The sequence below is a fragment of the Urocampus carinirostris genome, chromosome 10 (genome assembly GCF_059441175.1).
Source record: "Urocampus carinirostris isolate Australia breed hairy pipefish chromosome 10, RoL_Ucar_1.0, whole genome shotgun sequence".
Taxonomy (NCBI): domain Eukaryota; kingdom Metazoa; phylum Chordata; class Actinopteri; order Syngnathiformes; family Syngnathidae; genus Urocampus; species Urocampus carinirostris.
This window is the reverse complement of record NC_142358.1, coordinates 8,524,283-8,541,979: the sequence shown is the minus strand read 5'-3', so window position 1 is coordinate 8,541,979 and position 17,697 is coordinate 8,524,283. Positions and strand designations below refer to the sequence as shown.

General features: G+C 38.9%; 1 pseudogene; it reads left to right on the top strand.

The window, feature by feature from the left end:
* The first annotated feature begins 14,938 nt into the window (after positions 1–14,938).
* LOC148357619 (U2 spliceosomal RNA) lies at positions 14,939–15,030 on the top strand (annotated as a pseudogene).
* The last annotated feature ends 2,667 nt before the right edge of the window (positions 15,031–17,697 follow it).

Genomic DNA, 17,697 nt, shown 5'->3' with positions numbered 1-17,697 from the left:
CACCTGTGTGTAATCAAGTCTCTATATAAATGCACCTGCACGGTGATAGTCTCAGAGGTCTGTTTAAAGCGCAGGGAGCATCATGAAGAACGAGGAACACACCAGGCAGGTCTGAGATATTGTTGTGGAGAAGTTTAAGGCTGGATATGGATACAAAAAGATTTTACAAGCTTTAAACATCCCAAGGAGCACTGTGCACGAATAATATTGAAATCGAAGGAGAATCAGCCCACTGCAAATCTACCAAGATCGGGTTGTCCCCCTAAACTTTCAGCTCATACGAGGGGAAAACTGATCAGAGATGCAACCAAGAGGCCCATGATCACTCTGGATGAACTGCAGAAGTCTACAGCTGAGGCGGGGGAATCTGTCCATAGGACAACAATCAGTCGTATACTGCACAAATCTGGCCCTTATGGAAGAATGGCAAGAAGGAAGCCATTCTCCAGAGATATCCATAAAAAGTGTTGTTTAAAGTTAGCCACAAGCCTGGGAGACACACCAAACATGATGAGAAGATGAGACCAAAATTATTTTTTTGGGCAACAATGCAAGACGTTATGTTTTGGCGTAAAAGCAGCACAGCCACTGTTTTGCAAGCCACTGTAGTAATGAATGGACGAATTATAAAACACTACTTTTTACTTAAGCACTAGGTGGCAGCAGACCCTTCTTTAGTTAATAATACACACACACACACACACACACACACACATTATTTATATATATATATATATATATATATATATATATAAATCCGTAGCAAAACCGCAATAAGTGAATTGCGATACAGCAAGGGATTGCTGTATTTATATGGATGCTAAAAAATAAATAAAGGGACAGTCTGAAATATTTATTGCTTCCTTGTGGTACAAAGAACTTTCATTCAGTAAAAAAATAATTTAAAAATGTATTTGAACATTAGGCAAAAATACATGAACTATCACACAAATATTAATTTTCATTAAAAAAAAAATCATAGTTGAAGAAATTTGTATTTGTTTTACATATTGGAATCCATATCTAGTACAGTACTCTCCGCCATGTTTGTCTGGCATTTAGCTGCAAAGCAATGATCATTTAGCACTGTTTTTTGTTTGCATTAGACAACAGTGCCCTGTAGTGCCCAAATATGACACATTAGGGCTTTAATTAATGTAATAAAAAAATGAGGGTGAAATCATCAGGTTTCACTTTAAAAATGCATGTTTACATTTGAGTTTCATGTGAAAAATGTAAGTAGTCATATGACTTTCCTTAGCCGCTTTTGGCTCGCGATTGATTACCAAGAAGAAAATCATCAGTCATGCTGCTGGCGCTAATTAGGTGAAGGGGGCTTCTGAAAGGAAACGTGATGACTATTGGCACTTGGACGTGTGGAGCGTTTTCAAATTTCACTCAACATACGTTTGATAACGAAAGATGCTAACGTCAGAAAGAAAATTTTAGAAATAACCACTCTGAGGACTTTGACTTTAAAGGACACCCATACGGAAAAAGTGATGGTGAACTAATGGGACGATTTGCATTAGATTTCTGGGATTTGACAATAATGCGGTTTAAAGAAGGAGTGGCAAAGTAAAAGTGCCTCATACATGGTATAAAAAACGATGAAAATGTGTTCTGAAACCCCAATTCCCCAGATAAAAACATAAAGATAACTATGTATGATAAAGTAAGTACTACTTATGTGAAATATACATGTATATTATTGAATAACGCAGTAAATATTTATGTAAAGGTAAAATTTAAGTTTATTTACCCATGGTGTAACATAATTTAAGCTGGTTGAATGGAATAGCGGGTGGATGCAGAGAGGGGGGTGGTGATGGCGACGGCAAATTAAAATGAAACGTATTTTACTACTTGCGAGGATTGTCATGCCATTAGATGGTCTTCTTATTTTTCATAATAGAATCTTACAGGCGTCCCCGCCTCATATGCACAAACACCGCAAATTTTGAATGTCTTATGTTTTTGAGCTAACAAAATGTATTTTCTGTGCTGTAAAAAGAATGGTCTAAAAAAAACTCTTATTCAGGATGTTCCAAAAATCTCGAGTATATTTAAAGTCCCCATATTTCCTTAACTGTGAATAGTGGTAAGATAAAAAAAATTTACCATTTTAAAGCGAATTATGTTATTTGTTTTCAAGGCTATTGATTTTTTAAATTAATATATCCATTTTCAGATCCATTAATGGCGATCACTTACACAGAAAAGGCATTTCATGTGCTTCAGTTTTTAAAAACTAAGACCGTTGTTCAACGTGAATTTCACAGAAAATTATTAAATGAGAAAGAGTCTGGTGACTTTATTTTCCGACAGGATGGGGAACCACCATACTGCAACCTCAGGGTTAGACAGTTTTTGAACACAACAGTCCCCGGACAGATGGATTGGAAGGTGTGCTCACAATTAACTTTAACTCTTGTTCTGGCCACCCGGATCTCCAGATCTCACACCATGTGATTTCTTTTTGAGGGGATTTGTGAAAGGATTGGCCTATGTGCCCCATATTCCAAGAGACGGGGAATTATCTGAAGGCACAAATAACAGAAGTTGCTGCAACCATTGACGATGCATTGCTCGAAAGCATTTGGCAAAAATTTTACTATCTGCTTGAAGTGTGTTGTGTGACCAATGCTTCTCGCATTGAACATCTTTTAACATTTTATGTAAACATTGAGATTACAAGCTTTCTGAATTAACAAGAATTTGTTTTTAATCCATAAAACTTCCTGGGATATTCACTTTCAAAATGTGGCTTTTGGAACACCCTGTATATTGAAAGACATCCTGAGTGTCTGTGGTGCTCAAAAGGCGTTGCATTAGGAACGGTTTGTGAAACATCTTACTTTATTTTACATCATTTCCCATCTACGTTGAATTTGTCAACATGCATAATTGGCTGTGTCAAAGTATGAACGTGCTGACACGAGGGTGCTTGTGTTGCTCAAGTGCAATTAGCGGCACATATTGATTACGGCACCCAATTAGAATGGGTAGCATTAGAGAGGGATGGAGGAAGCGAGCGCTGACATCCTGCAACAGACAAGAACCGGCCCAATTACGCCACACTCTGTCTCTTTCCTCTCCTTGTCTTTCCTCATCTCTTTGTTTTCGTTCTCAACATTGGGTTAACCCCTCGCACCCTTTCGGCTTTACTCCAGCAGAAACGTTAATAAGGCTTTATGTCGTATGGATTGTTTTCTGTGCTTCTGTCGGTAAAACTGTAATGGACGTCAAAAAAGTTTGAATCAAACCTGTCACTGTTTACTACTACACCTTTCATCCCACTTTTATGGTGTACAATTGCTTTCCACTACACTAGAGTGATGTATTTATTAGTTTGTTACAGTATACTGTGTGTTAAAATAGGATAACAGTAATAATAGTAAGAAAAAAATCGCTAGTATTTGTAGTTGTCCCTGTTTTCTCATTTCTGTCACAGTTGCCCACTGCCCACACTTGGGCCCGTTTAGCGCCAGCTGCTGTTCGTTGCCTGATTGGCTTCCCTCCTATTTAAACTCAGTGCTCTCATTCACTCCTTGTCAGTCTGTCAACAAACGTCTGCACTTGCAAGACTTGTATTTTGGCTCTGTCGGGTATTGATCCCGCCTGTTTCATCCTGTCCGGTATCTTGCTCCAGTATCCGGTATCGATCCCGTCTGTCTCGTCCAGTCCGGTATCTTGCTCCTGTCTCCAGGATCCGGCATCGGTCCCGTCTGTCTCATCCTGTCCGGTATCTTGCTCCAGTCTCCAATATCGATCCCGTCTGTCTCATCCTGTTCGGTATCTTGCTCCAGTCTCCATTATCTGTTATCAATCCCGTCTGTCCTGTCCGGTTTCGATCTCTTCTGCCCAACGATTGCCTAATTGTTGGGGTTTGTGTTCACACGCATCACTGCCCCGTTCCCGTAAAAGAAAGCTTGGTTGAAAACGTTACGCGTCTGGGTCCTCCGTCAGTTCGGGCTCTGATAATTTCAGTATTTTCTTCTAGATCTTTAAAAAAAACCAATAAATTATTCATGTGCAAAACACATCAAAGTGTTTACAAAATCCCAATATCCCTGAATGCAAAACGGGGTTTGTGACTAGCCGGGAGCAAACTAATGCCATTATATCCATCACTAGCTTCCTTTTAAGATGTGTAATGACAAACCTCTTGGTTTTATAGGGTTAATTGTTCTTGAATTTTTTATCTTGAATTGTGTTCTGCATTCTGATTGGCTAAACAGTTGCCCCACCTCTTTTCTGCCTGTCTACCTGCGCGCCCATGGCGTTGCATCTAAGTTATAGACATATAACAGCTTGACGAACCTACATTATCGATGCGCAAATTTATTTTCATTTTCAGGTTTTTCTGAAAGACATCATGTCGACAAAATACTCTGGACCCACAAAAGCAGCAAAAAGCAAAGGAAGATTTCTTGTATCACCAAGAAAGTTGGACCTCCCGACCCATTAAACTTGCTCTGGAGCCACATGTGGGTTTTTGGCGCTCCTTAGTGGCTCCCTCGTGTTTTTTCGAAAAAGCTTGATGATGGAAAAACATATGCATCTGTTGGACCGAACCAGAACGTCAATGCAGTTTTCCATAATGTCCATATGATGGCGGCAGAGTATAATGTAAAGTGGATCGTGTTCTTTTTCCATACAGGTGAGCAGAAAAATGGCAAGATTTTATTTAAATTGTAATTTGACAGTGTAGAAGTTCTTGGTAAAAACAGTTCATAATTGTATTTGTTAAACAAATATATAAGCTTGTGAATTGTTTTTTTTCTTGAGTAGTAAATATGTAAATACATATAGGTTTCTACTCTGTAGGTTTTGACTATCACGGGACGTTTTTTGGGACACAACCCCCGTTAAAAACAAGAGATTACTGTAATGTAAAATCAACTACACAGGGAAAAATAATATCAATTGAAGATTTAAATATTAAAAATATTAAAATTGCTATCTTGGTGCTACTTGCTAGTCGAAACATCAGCGCCTTCAAATGCTAACAGTGATCTAGCATCAACTTACTTTTTTTTTTTTTAACTATTGAATATGTAAGCATATTAGCCAGGGGTGTCAAATCATTTTAACTCGGGACCACATGGTAGAAAAGCCATTCTCACAGGGGCCAGACTTTTAAATCAATGGCAAAAAAATGAAAGTTTGGGGGTCTTTGGGAGGCCCACAATAAAAGACTGATTCAAGGATGTGAGTTCTTATCATTTTAATCACAAATTCCTAAAATAAATCATACGTATTTTTTTCCGTTGCTTCATTTACAGCAAACTAATGTTTAGCAGTTTGTTTGTTTTCAGCAAGATATATCTAATCACCTGTGTGCTGTGCATTTCCTAATACGATATTGTTAAGAGTGTTGAACCTTTGTTGTAATATTGGGAGGTCTGTAATTTATAATGTGTATGAATCAAGGAAGCAATGTTTTGGGTGCTCTGAGGAGAGTGATGAGCATGGATATTAAGAGGGGACTGTATGAGAGTGTGATTGTGCCGATTCTGAACGCAGATTTGAGAAGGAAATTAAATGTTTTTGAGGTTAAGTGATATAGGAGTATGTTAGGAGTGACAACATTGGATAGATTGAGAAACTAAATTGTAAGAGACAGAACTGGAGTAGTTGTGAAACTGAGCAAGCGTGTGGATGAGAGAGTACTCAGTTGGTTTGGACGCATGGAGAGGATGGATTAAGAGCAAATGTTGAAGAGGATCTACATAGCAGAAGTAAATGGAAGGAGACCATGAGGAAGGCCGCGATTGACTTGGATGGATGCTGTTATGAGTGCACTGCAGGAAAGAGGTCTAAATATAGTGGAAGCGAGAGCTCTTGTTGGTGATAGGAATGAGTGGAGAGATGTTGTAAAAGGATAGTGGGATGTTTGGACGCGTTCTAAGGGATGGGCAGGACACCCGTATGATGCGGCGGGGGTAAACCATGAAAGCTGTCGGGCCCTCCTGTTGAACAGAAGAGTGTGCTGTGTCACCCTGACCCGAGTGACATGGCCTCTTTCTTGTGTCCCGTTTCATCCGGAGGGACGAAAGCATGACCAACTTGGGTGCTGAGGTGCTTAACTTGTTTGGTTGAATGGGCATTTGGGTTGGCCATGGTCCAAAGATTTTTGTGTGTGTTTTTTGCTACTTTTTCCCTTTTTTAAATTTTCTTTGTTTTGGTATGTGTTTGCCTTGCTGTCGGTCACCCCTCTCGACGGATATGACCAGGGTAGATAGATAGATAGAAGTGAATCAATGCTGTTAAAGTAATATGTCGAGGAGTGACAAAAATAAACAGTTAATCAGAGATGGTTAGTTCAAAGTCCACGTTAAAGTATTTAGCTAAAGTTTTGCATTAGAAATAACGAAAATACTACCGCAAAACATTTGTCATAATCCCCATGATGGAAACTGGATGGGTTTTTTTCTCTTGCAAAAGCAAAAGGGGTCCTGCGTATGTTTTAGCATCCACTGTCCAGCTTCCATCTTTAAGAAATATCCACAAAGAACATGTACTTGTTGGAAAACTTTTTCTGGTTGTAAGGAGCCACAAGCTGAAGAATGAGAACATAGTATGATTGATAAATGTGTGCTTTTGTTCATCTGTGTTGAGGTAGCTGGCGCAACATGCACATGCACAAGCTTTATTGCTTCATGGAAACGTTTCGATTCTAAGTAAAATATCCCATAAAAATGCCTTTTAGAATATCACAAAAGTACCATCATACATTTTTTTGTTATTTTGGCTATGAAAAAGAGGCTTTTAGAAACTTGTCAGTCCGTAAATCATGTTCTAGTTGACATTTTTTGCGTAATCCTCTTCGAAAACAGTGGTTCACTCCGTTTGTTCCCAATAAAAACCTGACAGACGTTTACACAGATTTTTCTTCAAACAGATAAATTAACTCGGACGCCAGAATAGTTCTCGACTGGTCTGACTTCAGGAACCACCACCCCACCAAAATACAAGTGGCGACCTACATCAATAAAACAATTTTCTCTTCTTAAGTTTATTGAATTAAAAGATTGTGTAATTTAAACCAGGCACAGTATAATTTATTCTCTTTTTTAACAGAATGACCAGGGAAAACCAAAGTGACTTCAAGTAATAATATTCCTTTTAATGGTCAATTAGTTGCATTAAAAAAAGCAAAACACTTATATTCTGCTCTCCTCGGTGTATGTGGTACAAAATTCATCAGCAACCCAACTTAACTCCTCTTAGAAAAAAACTGAGTCCAGATCAAGCGTCCAAGTTCTACTTCAATCCAAAACAGAGTACAACTGAATGCAAAAACAATAAGTCTGACACCCCATTACTAACAATAGACAAAAACCATGAATCAATTAGAGATCAGCGTCACTTCAGTAGGCTCAGCCATTTTTAACAGACTAAAGGTGCTCAAGCATAAAATGAGGGCTTCATATTTTCATGAGCCAGCACTCAGCCACACAAAACACACTTAGCTTTTTATCCTCCTTTGTTTTCAACACATCAATATCTCATACACTCTCCGCTGTATCTGCGCCATTCACAACATGAGTAAACAAACTTTAATATTATTTTTCTGTGGTGTTAAATGGTGTGTGTCAATTCACATTTGCAGGGCATTATCACCATCTAATGTCAAGGAGTTTAATTGACCCCCAGTTTTTTTCCTTAAAATCATTTTGCCACGGAAACCCATTTCTGTGACCCGACCCACCAGTTAAGAAACACTGCTCTCAAAAAATAACCAGATGAAACTAAAAGCCACAGGAGACAACAAGTCCAGTCCTAAGCCTCAGAAGTTGCTCCTGCTGGGACCAAATCTGCTGAGAAAAAACTTGGACAGGACAATGAGCAGATATTTGACAACTGCCAAGCAATATTATTTGCTGATCAATTGCAGACTTGACGGACAGCAAACTAAAACGGAGTGGAATTCGAAGAATTGCATCTTGATTTCAGTCCACTTATGTAGCATGCCAAAATCAAGTCATAGCAATAGTAATAGTGGAGTGTGATGCTTAAAGAGACAGTGTGTATTATTTAGCGCCTCCTAATCGGTAAAAATATCATCAATTTCAAATATAGATTTAAATCATAATAAAAAAAAAACAAATTATACCCAAATCATCATATAAATGTGCATTTTTAAAATACTTGTGGGTAGAGAAACTTTTATTTATTGGACGTAAGATAGTCAAGTCAAGTCATTTTTATTTGTATAGCCCTAAATCACGAAGAGTCTCAAAGGGCTTCACAGATTATTACACTATATTAGACGGACTATTTTTCAGCCGACGAGAAGAGTAGGTTTTTTCATATGCTATGGAGTAGAAGTGAGTTTTAAGCTTAGATTTAAACATTTCCACTGAGGTTGCAGATCGAATCTCAGGGGGAAGAGCATTCCACAGCACCGGTGCCCGGATGGAGAACGCTCTCGAACCAGCAGAACACTTCTTTGCTCTTGGGATCACCAGAAGACCAGCACTCTCAGATCGTAGGCCAGATGGCACTGTTGGACTCATCATTGCAGGACATTTACCAAAAACTATACACATGTTTCAACAGGAATTTCATTAAAACAAGTTATTATTACACCCGTTACATACACCCCCCTGAAATTCTGCTAAATATGGGAGTGCTACACTAAATAGAAAAAAATCACATGCCAAAAGTGCAAATACTGATGAAAAAAAGGACACGAAAATTGGTACAGTATTACAAGGAACAAACTGAAGTGCATGTCAGTTCTAAAACTCTCCCAAAAAGGAGTGAGCAAAGAAAGGAGGCGATCAAACTCCTAACTAAGCACAGACTTCTCTGAAATATAAAACATTGTTCCTGTTGTTTCAAGTGCTCACATAGGCACAATTCTTGTTTCTTGCTCAAGCTTTGTTACTCAAACTGAAAGTGCATCTCTAAAGAACCTAAACAAGGAACTAGCAGATATTGCGGACACAGAGTTGTCACCTACAAACTGGTCATTCATCTGACAAATAAGACGACTGGGAGGCCTGATGGACTGGCGGACCCTAAGATCATAACGGCTAGGTTGAGTACAAATAACCTGAGCTTGAGGGTCTGGGACAGTCAAGTCTAAACAGTCAGTATCAGGAAAGACAGTGTCCGGATGGTCAGTGTTCAATGGGGTCTCGTCTGGGAGGACAGTGTCTGGTGGGCCCATATCCAAAGGGATCATGTTTTCAGAGCACCGAGGTGGGCTTTCCGTATTGTCACTTGCAGTATGATCATCATCTTATTCGGGGATGCGCTGACTTCCTTGACTGGATGTACGGACTGTGAGAGAGTCAGACTGGACATCAGATCTGCTGTCTAGTGAGTTATCCTCCATCTCTGAATGAACTTGCTCTTCACCTTGACTTGACTTGAATTTGACTTGACCTGACTTTATCACCCAGTTTACTGTACGGACATCACTGCCTTCGACTGCGTCAGGTAAATCAGGACATACATCACTTCCATGCGTAGCAGCGTCACACCCTAAGTGTTCAGATTTGTTGGGCATATCTCCCTCACAGGGCAAGAAGCTAACAGAGAGCAGCAAATTCCTGTGAACTACCTTCTCTTTGCCCGTCAGGCAATCCTTGACTCTATAGACATTGAGATCAGGCTTGACTGATATGACTTCATACGGGGTCGACTCCCACTTATCTGCAACCTTGCGTTTCCCTGGGACACCTCTGTTGGCGATCAACACCCGGTCTCCCACGACGAGGGGTGATCCTTTGGCCCTACGGTTGTACAGCTCGGCATGGCGACTCTGTTCTCTGAGAGTATTCCTGTGTACAATCTGAGCAGCTTCACTTAGGTCCTTCTTCAGATGGGTTACAAAGTCAGAGTAGCTGACAACAGCATCATTGGTACTAGCATGTTGAAACATGACATCGACAGGGAGACGAGGGATCCTACCAAACACTAGGTAAAACGGTGCAAACCCTGTTGTCTCATGCTCTGTGCAGTTATAGCAGAAGGTGAGCTGCTGCAGCATTTGTGGCCACTTTGCTTTGGGCTGAGGGGAAGGATTCTGATCATATCTCCCAATGTTCGATTAAATCGTTCTGCGATACCATTTCCCATGGGGTGGTACAGAGTCGTATGGGATTTCTGCACCCCAGCCATCTCTAGAAGCTCTTTGATCAGTTTGCTCTCAAAATTGTCTCCCTGATCAGAGTGGATACGCCGAGGGAAACCATAGACGAGAAAGAAATCCTGCCACAGACGGCGAGCAACTTGTTTGGCGGTTTGATTCCTGCAAGGGAAGGCGCGCGCCATCTTGGAGAAATGATTAGTTACGACCAGGACATCTACTGACTTGTTCTCTTGCTCGGCAGTCCAAAAGTCTTTACAGACCAACTCCATAGGCTCAGAGGTGACTATGTTCTTGAGTGGTGCACGGTTGTGTGGTTCAGGTGTTTTACCTACTATACAACGCTGACAGGATTTGACATAGTTCACAACATCACGTTCCATGCCATTCCAGAAGAATCGTTGCCTCACCAGAGACAAAGTACGGTTCTGGCCTTGGTGACCTGCTGAGTCATGTAAACCGTGGAGGACTTTCTGTTTCAATGAGTCAGGCACCACAAACTGGAAGATTTTCTTGGCCAAGCGAGGATCTTTCCTTATTTTGTAGAGCATGCCATTCTGTATGGTGAGTCTGCTCCAATGCTTCAGTAGTTTCAACACACTTGGCGACTCGACAGCTCTCTCACATCTGGTAGGTCTCTTGTGTCTATGCACAAAGTACATGGTTCTGCTTATTGTGTTGTCCTGTTCTTGTAAACCAACAAGCTGACTCTGTGGGAGTGCCGTTGACTGATCTTCCTTCTGCAGAAGATTGAAGTTAGCATTCGTTCCCATCACTTGACCCACGCCGCCAGTGGACTGAGCACTGAGGACAGCAGCAACTTCTTCTGATGTCACAAAACCATTCGTGCCTGGTGGAACTGCCCTTTTCACTGACTCATCTGATGTCTCAGCACTCTCGTCTACAACAGCGTGACAATTGTTGGATACTCTGAACACCTCTTGCACAGTACCGTTGTTCACTCCGTTGACCTGGTCCAACAGTGAGGTATAGGGCTCTGTAACCCACAACTCTTGATTTTCACTGTCCCTACCTTGTCTGGAATGCAATCACCTCTCCACCTCTCTGTGTTAGAAAGCATTGACAGGAATTGACTGTGGTTATCGGACAGACCGTTGTCAGGAGTGGAAACGAATCTCCAATAGCCGTCAGTGCTTTTCAATTGAGTCAAAATATGTTTGATGGCATTGCTGCCAAGGATCATCTGTTCTGTCTGGCCTGGCACAACCATTACTGGCATTATCATTTGGCATCCGTAAACTGTGACGTGAATGTCGTACATGTCTCTGGGAGAAACTTGGTGTCTTTTTTTATTTTTCCCTTCTCTATTTTATTAATCAAAGCGGCAGCCTTTCCAGCAGCACCGTGTTATTTCGCACTTTTGTGATTTATTGTTTTAAGTGTCTGCTTCTATCTTTGGTGTGCTTCGTCCCATTTGACAACTACACTTTGGATTACTTTCTATCCTATCGTTATAGGTTTTAACGCACAAAAATGCGTTTATTCGAGGAATCAACTCCTTGCCCTGAAGAATTCTCGTGCCGGCGTGATGAGGGGGCCCTATCGTGGATACAGAGCCGGAGCTAGCTAAGCAGCTACCGGCATTATAAGTCTTCGGTACCGTCCGTAATCATGGTAAATGTGAACTCTCTACCAAATAAGACCGACGATCTGAATGTGCTGGTGAAAAACATCAAAGCGCAAAGGGAGTGCAGTTTGCTGTGTTTTACGGAAACGTGGCTCACGTCTAGCATCTCGGACGCTAACGCAGTGCTGTTAGGGCAGATAGAGACACAAAAGCCTGCGGGAAGCGGGGAGGAGGTGGACTCGCTATCTACGTGAACACGAGGTGATGTAATCCTGGGCACAAAGATTTCCATCTGCTGCAGGGACGTTGAACTTTTGGACTAGCGTGTGACGTCATCCGCTCCGCTGTTGCTAAACTACAACACAGCACCCCGAGGCCATCCTGTTAATCTTTTAATAAACAACAAAGGAGACTGCTGGAAGTGTGAATTTCCCTACGGGGATGAATAGAGAATCTATCTATCTTATTCTGATGTCTTTTTTGGTTATCTATTTTTCTTTCTCTTTTTAGTTTTTTTTATCCTCCTTCTCTTTTCATTTTCCAATCTTTTTCCTGTTTTCAGTTTTCCTCCCTTTTCCTCTTTTTCCATTTTGTATACTTTGTCAACTTCCTTTCTTTCTGTTTCTCTTGTTTTTGTCATCTAGTATTTTTTTCCTTTTTTTAAATTTTTTTGTTCTCTTTTTATTTTGCTTTTTAATTTACAAAAGGCTTGGGGAATAAATTAAAATGAAAAACAGGGCACTTTGAGTTTGTATTTTTCCTCACTATTTTTGGCACTTGTTTTTGTTTTCACTACACAATACAGCTACATCTAGTGGTCAAACATGACCTACTGATCCTTTAAAGATCTCATAATGTTCAAATTAAACTTTCATCTTGGGTAGCATTTATTGTTTATTATTGTTCACATAATCCTGAAGTTGCACTTAAACGAATAACAAAACATATTCTACAAATGCTCAGGAGCTCGCACGATAAATTGTTGTTTTAGACTTAAAGATCACTATATTAAATGCCGGTTGTTGGAAAAAAAAAAACAATATAATAGAAATATACATAGGTTTTCATTTTTGCAAGCACATAATTTGTTATTAGCATTTAGCAAGTGCTTACTTGACATTAAATTCAAAGCATTATAAATATTTTCCTCTATCTTATAAAGCTGTAATATGCATTGGATTAATATTGACAGCATAAACAATGACAACATTTGTAAATACTGTAATAAAAGCAAGTATATCGATAAACACTGATTTTAGTTAATTTCATTAAATAACTATTATGATTTTTTTCATATTTTACTTTTTATTTAAATATTTATTTTATTTTATGTATTCTTTTAGTTTTGTCAACATGGAACAAAAAAAAAACGCTTAAACATAATTAATAAGCAAGCATAGTTGACCAGGTTATAGTTACAAGAGTTAAGAAAAAAAGCAAATAACTGAAAAATAAAATTTAAAAACATTTAAACAGACAGTGTGTAACATTTGACCACTAAATGTCGCTGTATTGTGTGGAATACAAACTGCAGAGATTTGCAACCCAAAACCGACACCCTTTTTTTCATTTTTTGCTAAGCATTTTTTAGGTTTTTGGGTGTCCGTAGCAGCAAAATGTTAGATAATTGTTTCAGCTTCTTTTAGGTGAGGCTCATATCCATCCATCCATCCATTATCTGCACCGCTTATCCTCAGTAGGGTCGCGGGGGTGCTGGAGCCCATCCCAGCCATCTTCGGGCAGTGGGCAGGGGACACCCTGAACTGGTTGCCAGCCAGTCGCAGGGCACATAGAGACTGATAACTCTCTCATTCACACCTAGGGACACTTTGGACCGGCTAATCAACCCGAAAAACATGTTTTTGGAATGTGGGAGGAAACCAGAGTGCCGGGGGAAACCCACGCAAGCACGGGGGGAACAAGCAAACTCCACACTGGAGGTTCGATCTCATGACCTCAGAACTGTGCCACACACGCGCTAACCACTGTTCTGCCGTGCTGCCGAGGCTCATGTCATGTAAAAAAAATGCAAAATTTCTACAAGTATTTTAGAAATAGAAGTTTACATGATAGATCATTTACTTTTGCTTGTTATTTAAAACGATATTGTTTAGTTTTTTTATTCATTTTATTTTTTATTTTTATGAATGAAGTTTATTTTACCACTAGGAGGTGCTAAATAATACATATTGTCCCTTTGATGAACAATTACAGTATTCCTTTTAATTTTACACCATACCTGTCAACCTCCACGGCTCTATGCCCTTACAAAATGTCGTATTTTCCCTTACAAAATACAAAATATTCTTACACCATATTTTTTTTTCTCAAACGTGTTTATTTATGTAGTTTAACATGTTATATTGTACATGTGTTTCGTTATATCATATTAATGTTAATTAACATTTTGTTGTGAGATTGCTCGACATGAATGAGGTTTAATATAAAAAAAGTTCAAAAATTAAGTAGCTTGGACATTCACTGTAGAAGGAAAAAATACATGCAAATATAATAAAGTAGAATAATACATTTTCTTATTCAAATTATCAATTAATTTTCTGCATTCAATTATTGTTGGTAATATACTGATAACCACAAACCTGTCTTTTTTGCATTTTCTCATTCTATGCTTCCTTTTATTCTTAACTTCTTCATACAACATAATAATTCATAATATAATGCATCAAAGCAAGTGAGCCGTTTGAGAGCCGGCTCTCTTTAATGAGTTGAGCCGAAAAAGAAGGTTCTCTAAAAAGAGACTGATTTCCTTTCACTACATCAAACTGCTTGCTTCGTTTGCAACGAAAGAAACGATACAGAGATAGAGGCTACCGCGGCGAACTGGCTTGACTTGATTGATTAGCTGTTTCGAGATAGTCGGTGTATACCGGATGGTACCCATAATTCACAAATTTGCGTTTTTCCGTACAGATTTTCTCGTATGTCATACATGTCTTAAAATGCATAATAAACGTACTTTGTACGGCAAAAACGTACAGCTTGACAGGTATGTCACACTACATAATTCACCAGTTGTTGTCTGCTCCAGGGGCGGCCATTTTGAGGGTTACTTTTCCGGCAATATGACGTCATGTTAGTCTTGAGCCCTTGCTCTTTAAAAGTCTAAATGTGTCGGCATGTGTACAGGTGTACAGGTACAGGTCAGGACCTGTACTTCTGAAATTGTGTACTATGTGTTGGTCAGCTGTTAACAAAAGCTGTGCCGCAATTATGAAATCCACAGTTTGATTTTTGCAATACAGAGATGGAATAAGAGCTTGCTCTGTCCACTCCACGCATCGGCCCGGTATTGCAGTACCTCCGGGAACGGTGCATTCGCGCTGATCGCTGCATGGCTCTGTGGCTAGGACCTTGACTCGGCCTCTTGGCTGAGAGCAAGTGTCTCGGCCTCTTGGCTTGGTAGTGTATTATGATTTGACCGATAACGGATAATGGATAATTGATAAAGAATATAGAACAATAAACCTTACAAACACCCCCCCTTGTTAGCGGGCAAACATCATGACATCATCCTTTGGCTATAACTTTCAAAATGGCTGCCCCTGGAGAAGGACAACAACAGGAAGATTTTGCTTACTATTACTTTCACTACAGACATTTTGATAAAACTGCCGTATCTAATTTGGCGGAGATTAGTACAGTGCATGTTCAGAACTCCTACCACATGGTAGGTAAGGTTAAACTCTTTAATAAGGCTTGCGTGCATTAGACTCATGAATTACTAAAGGATCGAGCTTGTTAGCCGCTACCACACATATTCAATTTACTTACGTGTGTGTGATTGAAACATAACAGGAAATTGAATTTAAAATAATACAGCTGCTGTAACTAACTGAAAGTCTATGGAATGTAATTTATTGAGATATGGCCAAACAAATGCAAATCATATTTGCTGTCAAAGTGAGATGGGATGGGGGGAAAAAAGACGCTGCGTTGAATGTCCGCAGGGTGGCAGTGTTTTCAACTGTTCTTATGGAGAAATAATTAGAATAGTCTTGCAACTAGGGAGATGTATACAATTGATTTTTACTACTACAATGATAGACTGAAATTCTATTCTGTCTATGATACATAGATAGACTAATACAGCGATATTCAACCACTGCGGCACACTAGTGTGTGTGAGAGATCGTCAGGTGTGCCGTGAGAAATTATCCAATCAGTTTTTAAAATTTTAGATTTTATAAAACATTTATGAATCATTTTCTGCAAATATTATGTCATTGTCAAGTGTCTGTGCTGTTAAAACTGGCGGTATTATAAATTATATTGTAATTAAACATACTGTTCAGTGTCATTTTATAACATTTTTGGTTAGTGGTGTGCCGCAAAATGTTTCCAATGTATAAAACATGCCCTCGCTCAACAAAGGTTGAAAAACACTGGACTAATAGACAGAATTGTCTTTTACAACGAGATGGATGGACAGAGGGACTAGAGAGATAGATGGACATATTTTTCTAGATGAGAGACATAGCTGTCTTTTACAACTAAATACATTGACAGACAGTCAGAAAGACAGACAGACTTGTCTTTTACAATAACATGGACAGAATTGTCTCTTACAACTAGAAAGATTGGTAGACTGATGGATAAACTATACGTCTGTCTATTCAGTCTATCTAAGACAGATAGACCGGTCGACTGATGGACAGAATTTTCTCTTGTAAGTGATGCACAGACTGTTTTTTTACAACTAGATAGACTGACAGAATTGACATTCATACCAAAATAAATGAACACTAGAGTATTCTCTTTTAGAACTAGATGGATGGAAATATTTTTTTTAACTAGATAGATAAAATTATCTTCGACAACGAGATAGGTAGACAAAAATGTATTTTACAACTTGAAGGATGGACATAATTTTCTTTACTACGAGATAAATTGATAGAATTGTATTTTATGACAAGATTGATGGACACTACAGAATTGTCTTTTACAACCAGATGGATACCCAGAATTGTCTTTTACAACTAGACAGATGGACATCATTGCTTTTTACAACTATAAAGATGGACATATTTGTCTTTTACAACTAAATAGATGAACATATTTTTTTACAACTAGATAGTTGGACATAATTTTCTTTAACAACTGGATAGATGGACAGAATTGTCTTTTATAACAAAATAGATGGGCAGAATAGTCTTTAACAACTAAATAGATGGACATAATGTTCTTTTACAACTAGATAGATGGACATAATTGTCTTTTACGATGAGATAGATAGAATGAATTGTCTTTTTTAACCAGCTAGATGGACATAATTGTCTTTTACAACTAAATAGATGGACAGAATTGTCTTTTGCAAATAAATATATGGACATCAATGTTTTTTACAGCTACACAGATGGACATATTTGTCTTTTACAACTATGTAGATAAACAAAATTATCTTTAACATCTAAATAGATGGACATAATTGTCTTATAACCAACTTAATGGGCAGAAAAGTCTTTTACCACTAGATGTATGGACAGAAGAATATTTTACGACAAAATAGATGGACAGATTTTTCTTATACAACGATAGATGGACAGGATTGTCATATAGAGATAGATGGATGGATGGAATTATACTTTGACAAGATGGAGATACAGATCGATAAAGATATATATATTCTTGTCTTTTGGATGGATGTATGGATGCCTAGATGGATAAAGATGAATTTATGGATTAATTAGGTGATAGAAAAAATTAGATATAAATGGAATGATTATATGTCAGCAGCCTTTGACAGCGGTACCACTCCACTTTGGGTCAAGAGTGCATCAGTGTGTTTTTATCTCTTATGAAGCACTCAAGTCCATTGCAAACCCTTATTTATTATTAGTATCCGTATGTGTGCTTGTGTAAGAATGCTAACCTATAGGAACACTCAGAAACCCCATTCACAAACACACCTGCATATGAACATGTAGTGCGCTAGTTAGCTGGGAAATTAATTAGAGGTGCGATCATGTTATGGCTTGTGTAT